Below are 13,344 nucleotides of genomic sequence, written 5' to 3'. Positions count from 1 at the left end.
ACAGGTGTTATCCAAGGACAGCAGGCAGATTTTCTCACATGTGAGTGACATCATCCCCGGAGTCCTAGTACGGAAACTTTAAAAGTGCTTCGCCAGAAAGTTCGCAATAACCCACATTACACATGCCTTCCCGCCCAATGTAGGCGCGCGGCTCCTCAGTTCAGAAAGCCAGCTAAAAAGCCAACCAGGGGAGGTGGGTGGGTTGTGTCCCTGGATAACACCTGTTAGGGTAAGTACCATATTTTTCACTCCATAAAACGCACCTGACCATAAGACACACCCTAGATTTTGGGGAGGAAAACAAAAAAAAAAAACAAACAACACATTCTGCCATGCTCTGTACCCAACCCCACACTCCTAGCCCAGCTCTGCACCCTGTCCCCCCTCTGGTGGTCTAGTGGTAGGCTGGGACAGGGCACAGAGCAGGCAGGGCTAGTGGCTGGCAGGCAGGTAGGCACAGATGTAGAAGATTTTACTACTTCTGTTTATTATTTCTAAAGCGCTGAAAGGCATACGCTGTACATTTTAACATACATTAGACGGTCCCTGCTCAGATTTTGTAGTGAGAAAGTCTATCTAAAGCAGAGGTCTCAAAATCCCTCCTTGAGAGCCGCAATCCAGTAGGATTTTCGGGATTTTCCCAATGAATATGCAAGAAATCTATGTGCATGCACTGCTTTCAATGCATATTCATTGGGGAAATCCTGAAAACCCATCTGGATTGCAGCCCTCAAGGAGGGACTTTGAGATCCCTGAATCTGTCCTGTACACTGATACGCTGACAGAAGAGGAAGATGAGATTCCACCCTTTGAAGTAGAACTATTACTTTACTCGCCAACTGAGTACATCACGTACTTTCCTGGCTGTAGAGAAATACCACCGTCATAACACTGTCCTAAAAGACCTTTATCGTCATTCCGGAAGAATGAACGAGTACTGAGTCTCCTCTTAATACCAGACTCCTTGCGCTGAGCACTGAAGGCATTGAGCCCCCCAACCCAACAGCCTGGAATGTTTGGTGATTATGAGCCAGTCCAGCAAAGACCGAGGTATGCCTTTGAAAAGATTAATCTCGCTGAGCCACCAAATTATATTGAGCGATGCTTGAGGAGAATACTAGATACTACAATTGGAGCCTTGAGATATTAGGAACCACTGGAACAAAAGCGACTGCTGTAGTGTTCTCACGTGAAAGCAAGCCGAAGTTCCCAGTCGAGTCATCACCATAGATCCTAGAACCTGTACAGAATTCCATACTCTTGTTTTTGGTGACTGAAGAAGACAAACCTGAGACTGTAACCTGTCGCCCCAGTCTCTGGGAAGAAACACATTCCTCTCTTTCGTGAACAACATCCCCCGATATTCCAATAATTAGTACAGGAAAAAAGAGCTCTTTGGAAATTTAAAGATTCACATCCAAAGAATTGAAGAAAAGAAGTTCAAATAAAGTATAGTTACTTACCGTAACAAGTGTTATCCAGGGACAGCAGGCAGCTATTTTCGTATATGGGCGGCGTCATTGACGAAGCCCTAATGCGGAAGCCTTGCAAGCAGACTTGCTTGTAGAAACTAGAAGTGCCTTCCCGCCAAGCACAGGGCGCGTCTCCTCAGTTCAGATAACTAGCAGAGAAGTCAACCAGAGGAGGTGGGTGGGTTGTGAGAATATCTGCCTGCTGTCCCTGGATAACACCTGTTATGGTAAGTAACTGTGCTTTATCCCAGGACAAGCAGGCAGCCTATTCTCACATATGGGTGACCTCCAAGATAACCAGAATGGGATGGTGGGAGTGTTGGCAATTTAGGAGAATAAATTTTGTAATACTGTCTGGCCAAAATGGCCATCCCGTCTGGAGAAAACATCCAGACAATAGTGAGAAGTGAAAGTATGAACCGAGGACCAAGAAGCAGCCTTGCAAATTTCCTCAATAGGTATAGATCTGAGGAAAGCTACTGAAGCTGCCATTGCTCTGACCTTATGGGCTGTGGCTCTACTCTGTAGGGGTAATCCAGCCTGGACATAGCAGAAGGAGATAGAAGCAGCCATCCAGTTGGAGTTGGAACGCTTAGAGATAGGATGTCCCAACTTATTTGGATCGAAGGAGACAAAAAGTTGAGGAGCAGTTCTGTGTGGTTTGGTGAGTTCCAAATAGAAGGCCAAAGCATGTTTACAGTCCAAAGTATGAAGAGCTGATTCTCCAGGATAAGAATGAGGCTTTGGAAAGAACACTGGAAGAAAATGGATTGGTTGAGATGAAATTCCAAAACCACTTTAGGTAGGAATTTAGGATGAGTACGGAGAACCACCTTGTCATGATGGAACACAGTGAAAGGTGGATCAGCAACTAAAGCTTGCAGCTCACTGACTCTTTGAGCAGAAGTGAGGGCAATGAGAAACACCACTTTCCAAGTGAGATACTTCAGATGAGCCGCAGACATTGATTCAAATGGAGGCTTCATCAATTGAACAAGAACAACATTGAGGTCCCAAACGAATGGAGGCGGTTTGAGAAGAGGTTTGACATTGAAAAGTCCTTTCATGAATCTGGAAACCAGCGGATGAGCAGAAAGGGGTTTTCCTTCAATAGGCTGATGGAAAGCAGCAATTGCACTATGATGGACTCGGATCGATGTAGACTTGAGGCCAGAGGTGGATAAGTGCAAAAGGTAGTCTAAAACAGAAGACAAGGAGGAATATTGAGGCTCATTATCGTGAGAAAAACATCACGTAGAAAATCTAGTCCATTTTTGGTGATAGTATTGTTTAGTAGTAGGTTTCCTGGAAGCCTCTAAAATGTCTCTTACAGATTAAGAAAACTGAAGAGGAGTTATATTGAGAGGTACCAAGCTGTCAGGTGTAGAGACTGCAGGTTGGAATGAAGTAGAGATCCTTGACTCTGTGTAAGCAGAGATGGAAAAACTAGTAGAAAGTATAGCTCCCTGCTGCTAAGTTGAAGTAGAAGGGAGTACCAAGGTTGTCTCGGCCACCGAGGAGCAATCAGAATCATTCTTTAACTTGAGAAGAGTCTTGAGAATGAGAGGGAATGCATACAGGAAGAGCTTCATCCATTCCAGAAGAAAAGCATCTGCCTCGAGGCGATAAGGAGAATAGATTCTGGAGCAGAATTGAGGCAGTTTGTGGTTGTTGGGAGCTGCAAAGAGATCTATCTGAGGCGTTCCCCACTGTGAAAAGATGTGAGGAAGAGGCGAGGAATGGAGTGTCCATTCGTGAAGTTGCAGAAGATGACTCAAGTTGTCGGCCAAGCAATTTTTCGCCCCTTGGATGTAGCCACTTTGAGGAAGGTGTTGTGGCGGATTGCCCAGTCTCAAACCTTCAGAGCTTCTTGACAAAGGGAGGCAGATCCTGTCCTTCCCTGTTTGTTGACATAGTACATGGCGACTTGGTTGTCCGTCCAAATGAGGACTACCTGATCTTGAAGAAGATGTTGAAAAGCTTTGAGAGCCTTGAAAATCGCTCTGAGTTCCAACAGATTGATGTGACACTGATGATCCGTACTGGTCCAGTGGCCTTCAGTACTGAGACCATCGAGATGAGCGCCCCTAGTGTAAGTCGAGGAATCTGTTGTGAGGACCTTCTGATGAGGGGGCGTTTGAAACAGCAAGCCTCTGGAGAGATTGGAAGAGAGCATCCACCAGCGGAGAGACTGTCTCAATGAAAGAGTGACTGCAATGTGTCGAGAAAGTGGGTCACAAACCTGCGTCCACTGAGATGCCAGGATCCACTGAGGAATTCTGAGGTGAAGTCTGGCAAAAGGAGTCACGTGTACTGTGGAGGCCATGTGACCTAGGAGTACCATCATATGTCTTGCTGAGATGGAAGAGCAGGAAGACACTGCATGACAGTGTTGAAGGAGAGCTTCCAGATGTTGTTGCGGAAGGAATGCTCTGAGTTGGATAGTATCCAGAACAGCTCCGATGAATTGTAGATTCTAAGAGAGCTGAAGTTGGGATTTGTGAAAGTTGATTTCGAATCCCAAACTTTGTAGGAACCACGAAGTCCGTTGGATCACTACAATAACCCCTTGAGATGTGGAATCTTTGATGAGCCAGTCGTCTAGGTAGGGAAATACCTGAAGACCATGGTTCTGTAGAGCTTCTGCTAACACTACCAGGCACTTGGTGAACACTCTGGAAGAGGAAGCCAGGCCAAAGGGCAGCAATCTGTATTGATAATGCAGATTCACCACCCGAAATCTGAGATATTGACGGGAGGCCAGATGAATGGGAATATGAGTGTAGGCCTCCTTGAGATCCAGAGAGCATAACCAGTCGCTCTGATCTAGAAGGGGATAAAGGGATGCCAGGGACAACATTCAAAATTTTTCTTTGACTAAAAATTTGTTGAGAGCCCTGATATCCAGAATGGGCCGCAGATCGCCCGTCTTCTTCGGAACAAGGAAGTAACAGGAATAAAAACCCCTGTTCTGCTGTTCCAAGGGAACTGGTTCGATGGCATGGAGAAGAAGCAGAGCTTGAGCTTCCTGAAGAAGGGGGGTGTGGGATGGACTGGAAGGATATTCTCTTGGAGGAAGCTCTGGTGGAACCTGAGTGAAATGAAGAGAGTATCCTTTCCTGATGATGGATGGACAGCACCCAGAGGTCGGATGTGATTGTCTCCCATCGGTGGAAAAAATGAAGACGATGACCTCCAATAAGGGGAAGAAAGGGGAGAGATAGAACGGTGGAGGTTATGCTCTGCTTTAAACAGTCAAAAAGGCTGTGTAGCCTTAGGTGCAGAAGATTGAGATTTCTGCTGCTTCTGATTCTGTTTCTTGGGAGGAGGGCGATTATAAAGAGCCATCCTCGGAGCAAAATGCCTCTAGTAAAAAGGAGGAGGGCGTGCAGGCTTGGCAGGATCTGGCTTGGGCTTAGGTCTGACAATAGAAGCAAAGGATTTTTCATGCTCAGATAATTTTTTGGTGGCTGACTCACTAGATTCATCGAATATTAGCCAAGCGGTCCTGAAGATTAGGATCTATGTCAATGGTACGATGCCAGGCAAGGCGACGCATTGCTACAGAACAAGCAGCCGCCCGGGCAGACAACTCAAAGGCATCATAAGAAGACTGAAGTAGATGTCACCTGAGTTGTGATAGAGAAGCGATGACTTCTTGAAATTCAAAGTGCTTTTGAGTATCTAAATAACTAAGAAATTTAGGAAAAATTGCAATGAGGAACTCAAAATAAGTGACAAAATGGAAACTGTAATTGAGGACTTTAGAGGAAATCATGGCATTTTGATAGATGCGACGTCCAAATTTGTCCATAGTTTTCCCTTCTCTTCCAGGAGGAATGGTAGCATAAACCTTGGAAGGATGGGATCTTTTCAAGGAAGACTCCACAAGTAGGGATTGGTGAGATAACTGTGAATTCTCAAATCCTTTACAATGGAGAGTTTTATATCTGGAGTCTAATTTGCCTGGAACAGCTGGAATTGCATAAGGAGTCTCCAGGCATCTGGTAAAAGTTTGAGACAAAAGCTTGTGAAGAGGAAGCTTAAGTGACTCTGCCGGAGGTTGAGGAAGATGTATGACTTCAAGATACTCCTTAGGGTATTTGGAACCAGCATCCAATTGAAGGTCCAAGTCAACAGCCATCTGACGAAGAAAAGAGGAGAAAGATAGCTGATCCGGTAATGCCTTGCCTCGAGAAGGACTCGAGGTCATTGAGGCAGCCTGGGTCGAAGATGAAGCTTCAGCTGGAAAAAAGGCATCAAAAGAATAGGGAGACTTGGACGATTCAATCGAAACCGCTGCATCCTCGAGGTGTGGAAGTGGAGACCTCGATCGAGGAGTCGGTGGTCTAGTAGAAGTAGGTGTAGATTGAGGCTTAGTTGAAGAAGAATGCTCTTTAGAAGAAGAACTATGCCTGGAAGGATGCCTCGATGAAGGTCTCGATCGTCGGTGAGAATGGTGCTTGGAAGCAGATCTCGAAAATCAAGGAGACTTCGCCCCGGAGAGAGAAGCAGCCGATGCCACCAAAGAATGGATAGGACTGGAGGCTATGGATCAAAGCTCCAGAGGCTTGATGGAGGAACCTCGATGTACTCCCAAAGACTCTGCTCCTTGTATGGAGTGTGAGGATTTCTGCCGAGGCACTTGCAAAGAATCTGCTCCTTGCTTCACGTGCTTAGATGCCAGACCAGACACTCGCAGAGACTCTGCTCTCTGCATAGTGTGTAGACTCAGACTGAGGCATAGGAAGAGGCTCGACTTCGCGAGAGTCTGCAGAATGCCCAGGCTGGATTAGTGTAGCTAGCTTCGGTCCCATTTTGGTGAGGAACTGAACAAATTGCTGCTCTAACATGGTCTGGAAAGAAGCCAGCAAGGATGGATCTGCGTCTGAAACCGGACCACCTGCCTTGGCTGGAGGTTCCACCAAGGCAGTGGAAATGTGATTTGACTTAGAAGTCTTAGAAACACCACCGGTGGAACTGTCTGCTGAGCTATCTGACCTGAGGATACAGGGGAAGATACAGCAGACGTCGTCGAAGAAAGAGCTGCTGCAAACGAGGAAGGTCTGATGAGGCTCGAGGTCGAAGCAGTGGAGGCAGGAGGGCCATCGGTCGAAGGCGAGACCGAGGTTGGCTTCGGTGTCGAGGAAGTGGTCGAATCCATCTGGAAGAGCTTCTCCACTGAAAGTAGACGACGTTTAAGGGCTCGAGGTTGAAGAGTAGCAAAGCGCTCGCATGACTTCAGGTGATATTGTGGCCCAAGGCACTTGAGGCACCTGCTATGTGGGTCTGTGAGAGAAATCGCACGCTGGCACTGGCTACACTTCTTGAAGCCTGTAGCTGGCCAGGACATAGAAGGAAAAACAGCCGCTGCAAGGTCGAAGCCCTTGGGCTGCAGCCGAGCGGCCTGCCCCGGCAGCCAAACGGAAGAAATAATTAAAAAAAAAAAAAAAACTAGAAATAAAATAAATAAAGTAAGTACAGCGATTCGTGAAAAAAAATAACACAAACCGCGGTGAGAGAAGGCATGAAGTAAGTAAGTTAAACGCAGAGAGTCAAAAACGGACTTCTCGGCTCCGCGGTAAACTGAGAACTGAGGAGACCTACCCTGTGCTGGGTTTGAAGGCACTCACGCATGCGTGGTGCAGCTGACTTGAAACTTCTAGTTTCTACAAGCAAGTCTGCTTGCGAGGCTTCCGCATCGGGGCTCCGTCGATGATGTCACCCATATGTGAGAATAGGCTGCCTGCTTGTCCTGGAATAAAAGAAATCTCCTGTTTGCGCCAAAACACCACTACTGCCCTCATTTTCTAAAATGTTTGTGGAGCCATGGCTAGGCCAAATGGCATCTGCCAAAACTGATAGTGCTGCTCGATGAGAGCCAAGCGAAGATAGTGCTAATTTGGTGTCCAAAGGGAAATTGTAAATATTCTCACAGTTTTTCTCCAGAAATATCTAACTCTGAGAAACTAATTTATCAGAATGAGATCCAGCCCCTGTCTGACCAATTCCCCCATCTTAGGCACTATGAAGTAAATGGAATAACTTCTCTTAGTTCCAGAAGAACTAAAACTACTGCCCCGAGTACCAGTAACACTTAAAAGGGGTCTCGCACGAACGTAACATTTGAAAGCTCAATACATGGTGACTCCAAAAAAGAATCTGAAATAGGAGAGAATTCAAAGTTGCAAGCAACCTGAAAAATGCCCAAAGCCCCCTGACTTGACATCATAGTGTCTCCCCCTTCACGAGAAAGCATAAAGAGTTACCAGAGGAAGTGAAGACCTCTTCAGACTAAAGAGCAGACAGTCGGGGAACGGCTGGACAAGAGCTGTAAATTCTGGAAGAAGAAACGAACTTTCCTACAAAAAATCCAGCTTTGCGATATAAGATGGAGTATGTTAGAATTCTGAAAACAGTACTAACTCCATGCAATGTTAGCCAAAAACGTACTACCTTTAAAGTGAAGACGTACTAGACGTAATCTAGAAGCTGCATTGACCGCTCATGGGAAACAATCTAAACCCTAATTTTTATCAGACAAAGCTCACATCCCTAAAGAGAGCTTCAGGGATGATTCCAACAGCCACATAGCGTTTGCTACTCTGTGGGTTTGGAAGAATAGGTAACTTTTCCTGGTTAGAAGGAGCCACACAGCTCTTCCTGCCAGTTTGAGGGACTGTCTAGCAGGTGCCATGAGAAGATGGCAACCTGAGAAATCTGTGTGAGAAGCTTTGAAACTTGCAGTTCCTGGCACCACCGAAATAGAAAAGAGTTCTGCCCACAGAAAGATGTGAAGTGCCATTATGATCTTAGAGAATCCCCAATTCGTAATCTATTCGTACTACGTTCAGGAATCAATTCTATAGTGCTACCAGCCACACACAGTGCTTTAGTGCTACCAGACACACACACAGCGCTTTAGTGCTACCAGACACACAGAGGCACAAAGAATAAGAAAACCTCTAAACCTCCATAGACTCACCCTTCAGGGACCCTGAGAGAGACAAGAAGATACCCGTATGAAACACAGGGTACTCTCATGCCGCTGACATCACTGTGTAGCAATTTCCCTTCTGCTGACCCATAACGGCAAAAAAACGAGATTGGGCAGCTGAGCACAGGGCAGAATCTCTTTCTTAAGCACCGTGAGGCATAACAGTACAGTCCCAATTAAAGTAGTTAAGTCTTTTTGAGTAGAGAGAGTGGGAAACACACACACAAGGTATATCACCGCAACAGTGGCAAAGCTGTTGAAACACTCCTGACGCATAGAACCCCGAAAACAGGGAAGCCATGGGATACAGTGACTTAAGTCAGCTGCAAAATAAACCCCGTGAACGCTGCGGTGCTCCCGCTAACGCCGGAGACCCAAGCACATGTCTGTTTCATGCTGAAATGAGCTTTAAAAACCTACCCGGAGCCAACCATGAAAATATTTTTCCCATTGTCATGGCATAAAATGCTTAAAATTAACATTGGAGAGAAATAAATGAATGCTGCTTCGTTCTTCTCAACTTGGGAAAATAAGCACGCGCATCTTGCGCTCAGTCAGGAACCGGCTATGTGAAGAACACACCCGGAGCCGTCCAAATATTCACCTCCAACCGGCCGTGGGAACTGCCAAGCAGAGTCCGCCTCGGGGAGAAATTCCACTACCGCAATGGTGCTGCTGCCAGAGTATGAAAATAAGCGCACACCTATAACACGCGGGAAGGAACTAGTTCCGTCAATGGAGCTCTATCCATACACCCGAAGCCCTTTACTGAATAAACTTCCTACAAATGTAAATTTACTTGTCGGTTGCTACACCATTTCCACAACTCTACAAAAGATAGCGTTTCATAAAAAAACATATTCCTTCTGTAGACTCACACCGAACCTGCAGCTCCATCACAACCAGAAACCAGAAAAGAAGTTCAAATAAAACATATACTCACAACTTTGCTGATAGTGCCGGCAGATGCCAGTTACTCAGCACTATGAGGGCAGAAATGTTTAATAGTCACAATAGTCTCTTTTTATTTTATTTTATTTTTTTTTACAGTGAAGGGAAAGAAGAAAAATTGAGACCCAGTCAGACTCTCTATCATTGGAGGGAGGGTGAGACAGGGATCTGAGGGGGGCCCAGGTGTAATCCTTAAAGCCGGCACCGTTCAGCCAGACACCCCTGACTCACTGAAGAGAAACTTCAACAGGAGAAAATAACTATCCAGTCATAGCCAGAATCCAGGAGCTAGTTGAATAGCAACCATCACCTGCAGGGAGATAGAGCATACTGAAAATGCAGGAGGTGTGCCAGCCAATAGGACCACCTGTTAATCAGTTTCTCTATCTCCATCTGTTGGTAGATGTGTGCTATCCCATTGGTCTCTGGATTCATCTGCTGCTGTTGCTAAGGAAAAGTCCTTTCATGAATCGGGAAAACACCAGAAGCATAGTGTGAGATTCCATCCACTGGTTGATGAAAAAGAGCAATTGTACTAAGGTAGACTCTAATGGAGTTAAGGCCAGAGTCAGACAAATGAAGGAGATAATCCAAAACAGAGGCACTTGCACATGAGCGGTGCGGGCTATCGCAAACTTTCTAAATTTCTTTCTTCTTTTTTTTTTAAATTTTATAAATTGAATAAAAGGGGATAATCTTATAAGCAATACATAATCAATCATAGACAATTCCTTTTTAAGCCCACACTTTCTAAATTTCTTAAAGTAGCGATGCACTTTTAAAGTGTCCATACCGGTGCTCCTTGGATGACATCACCCACATGTGAGAATATGCTGCCTGCTTGTCCATGGATAAGTATGCAATTTGTAAATGGATCCTAGTGAAGCAATTGTAATCTACGTATGGTTTTTTTAATAATAATAATATAACAGTTTTTCTGCCGGTTAACATTGACTGAAAGATGCTACAAATTGAGTGGATTTAACAAAGTAAAAAACTAGTGATTAACAGCTCTAGGGATCAGTTATTGTGGGATGAGGTTAGTTGCCTAAGTACTTTAGGAACAGATATGTTTTTAGGCGTTTCACAAATTCCCTGTAAGTAGTAGACGTAAGTAATTGTTCTAGATCTTTACCCCATAATGCTGCCTGGTGTTTAATAGTGATTTAATTGATGATGTCATAATCCAAATAAAATGGCCAGTCACTTGTAATTGGGTAAGACATTTTGGATGTTGTTCTACCATTTAGTAGGATCCCAAAAAACTCCTAAGGCCTTGAATGTTATAACTACACATTTGTGTCTGGTAGTATTTTTTTTCCTTAGCCTCCTCTGGAGATATGTAACCTGTTAAGTTTGGTGCCGTGCGTGGATGGATCTGTATCTGAGGACGTCAATGAATTCAGGCAAGACCATGGTCTGTAGGTTTTTTCTGAAGCAGCATGATAAGGAACTGCAGGAATTATTAAGAGAGGCTGCAGGATATATTATGAGAAGCTGTAGTTTAAGGATGTATTAAGAAAAGCCAAAGGGTTAGTGTGGCTCTGACCAATCAGGGTCATGCCCATCTCATGATGGCACCCACTGATTAATGGAGTAAGGTTTCCCCTAGAAGGCATGATATCCGTGAGGAGCTGTTACAGTCTGCGAGCCAGGCGAGACATAATAAGAGGCATGGCTAGAGAGATCTATGTTTTACATAGTGGGCTGTTTTGCAAAAGCAACCCTAGATGTTGAAGTAAGGTGATAGTCTGTTGGGTCGCTAAGATAACTCCCTCCTTGGTCGGGGCCTTGATCAGCCAATCGTCCAGGTAGGGAAAAACCTGTAGCCCCCGAGAGAGCAGGGCCGCCGCGACTACCGCCATACACTTTGTGAATACCCGAGGGGACGACGCCAGACCAAAGGGAAGGACCCGATACTGAAGGTGCAAATCTCCCACTTGGAACCGTAAGAACTTGCGGAAAGCGGGATGCACCGGAACATGGGTATATGCTTCCTTCAAATCCAGGGAGCACATCCAATCCCCTTCCTCCAACAGGGGGTACAAAACCGGAAGCGATAACATACGGAACTTCTCCCGGACCAGGAACTTGTTGAGCTTCCGGAGGTCCAAAATGGGGCGCAAATCCCCGGTCTTTTTCGGGACCAAAAAGTAACGGGAGTAAAAACCCCGACCCCGCTGGTCGAGAGGAACAAGCTCCACTGCCCGTAGGCTCAACAAGGCCCTGGCCTCGACCAGGAGAAGGGCCAACTGGCTCCGATTGGACGGGCAAGCGCTGGGTGGCCTGTCTGGAGGCTGCGCTAAGAAGTTGAGCGAATAGCCCTCGGAGATGGTCCGGAGCACCCATGCGTCGGATGTAATCTCGGTCCAAGCCCCGTAAAAGGACCTGAGTCGACCCCCGATGGGGAGGAGGTCCGGCGATACTGCGGAGGGGGCCCGCCCCCAACCGCACATCCCGTCAAAAGGACGGCGCCGGCTTGGACGCTACCTGCGCTGGGGGTTTGGACTGACCTCCCCTACCCTGTTGGGGTGGGCGTCGGGGCGGAGGTCTCGAGAAGGCCGGCGTAGATTTCTGCGGGTATCTTCTTGAGGGTTGCTGAAAAGGTTTTTGCGGCGGGGCCCTAGGTTTAGGGCGGACCAGGGAGGCAAGAGAGCTCTCCTGCTCCGACAGACGTTTGGTCGCCGCCTCCAAGGAGTCGTCAAACAACTCAGAACCCACGCAGGGCAAATTCGCCAAACGCTCCTGCAGGTTGGGGTCCATCTCGAGGGTACGGAGCCACGCCAGCCGGCGCATAGCCACCGCACAGGCCGATACCCTCGATGCGAGTTCAAAGGCGTCGTACACAGCATGGAATAGGTACAGGCGCAGTTGAGAGAGATTTGACATAAAGGTGACGAACCTTTCCCTATGGGAATCAGGTATGACGTCCCGATAAATGGGGAGGTCCTTCACCATGTTACGCAAGTATGAAGAAAATGCAAATGCGTAATTTAGGACCCTCGTCGCCATCAGAGAGTTAGCGTAGAGGCGATGACCAAATTTGTCGAGGGTCCGCCCTTCCCTCCCAGGCGGGACTGCTGCAGACACCCTGGAAGGTTGCGTCCTCTTGAGCGCCGACTCCACCAGGAGCGATTGGTGAGAGAGTTGTGTCTTCTCGAACCCCTTAGGAGGAATGGTCCGGTATTTCGACTCCATCTTAGACGGCACCACCGTGACCGTAAGAGGGGCTTCCAAATTTCTGAGGAAGGTCTGATGAAGGACCTTATTCAGCGGAAGGCGAGGGGATTCCCTTGGGGGAGTAGGAAGATCCTGCTCCTCCAAAAACTCTTTGGTGTAATGGGAACCTGCCAACAAGTCCAAGCCCAAAGCACCCGCCATATCCTGCACAAACCTGGAGAATGACGAAGGTCTGGCAGGCGGAGAAGGGGTCCGAGATCTCCCCGCCGAGCAGAAGGGGGAGGCCTCGCGGGAGTACCTCGGCTCTCTACCCAACCCCGATCCCCATGAGGCTCGCTCCCGGGACCTCGAGGGGGTCGGGGACTGGTCATGCCTGTAGGAACCCTTGGGGGAACCCCCCGGGGTACGAGGTATCGAGGCCCGTCCCTTCCGCCCCGGCGAGGAGGCACGGGAACTCTCTCTGACAGGGGAGCGAAAAAGACTAGGGTTATCCAGGCGGAGATCCGAGGCCTGTAAGGTCTCGCCCCCGAGCAGCGACGAGCGACCGCGCCTCCGAGGCGAGGCCCGAGCTCGCTTGGCCTTCCTCGGATGGCGCCTCGCCCAAGGCCTGCCCGAAGGCGAGGAGCCTCGCGAGGACCTCGAGGAAGAAGTGGACGAGATCCTCCGCACCCGGCGCATCCTGTCACGGGGCCGCACGCTACGCTCAGGCTGGACCACCGATGCCGGGTCCGAGGGCAAAGCCGG

General features: G+C 47.6%; 1 protein-coding gene across 3 annotated transcripts in view; it reads right to left on the bottom strand.

The window, feature by feature from the left end:
- The window catches only part of MBOAT1 (membrane bound O-acyltransferase domain containing 1), a 178,464-nt gene that overhangs the window by 147,571 nt on the left and 17,549 nt on the right, over nt 1-13,344 (bottom strand). The window lies entirely within an intron of this gene.

The sequence above is a fragment of the Geotrypetes seraphini genome, chromosome 2 (assembly GCF_902459505.1).
Source record: "Geotrypetes seraphini chromosome 2, aGeoSer1.1, whole genome shotgun sequence".
In the NCBI taxonomy this organism is placed as follows: domain Eukaryota; kingdom Metazoa; phylum Chordata; class Amphibia; order Gymnophiona; family Dermophiidae; genus Geotrypetes; species Geotrypetes seraphini.
Note: the sequence above shows the minus strand (reverse complement) of the source record. Positions and strands in the feature narration are given on the sequence as shown.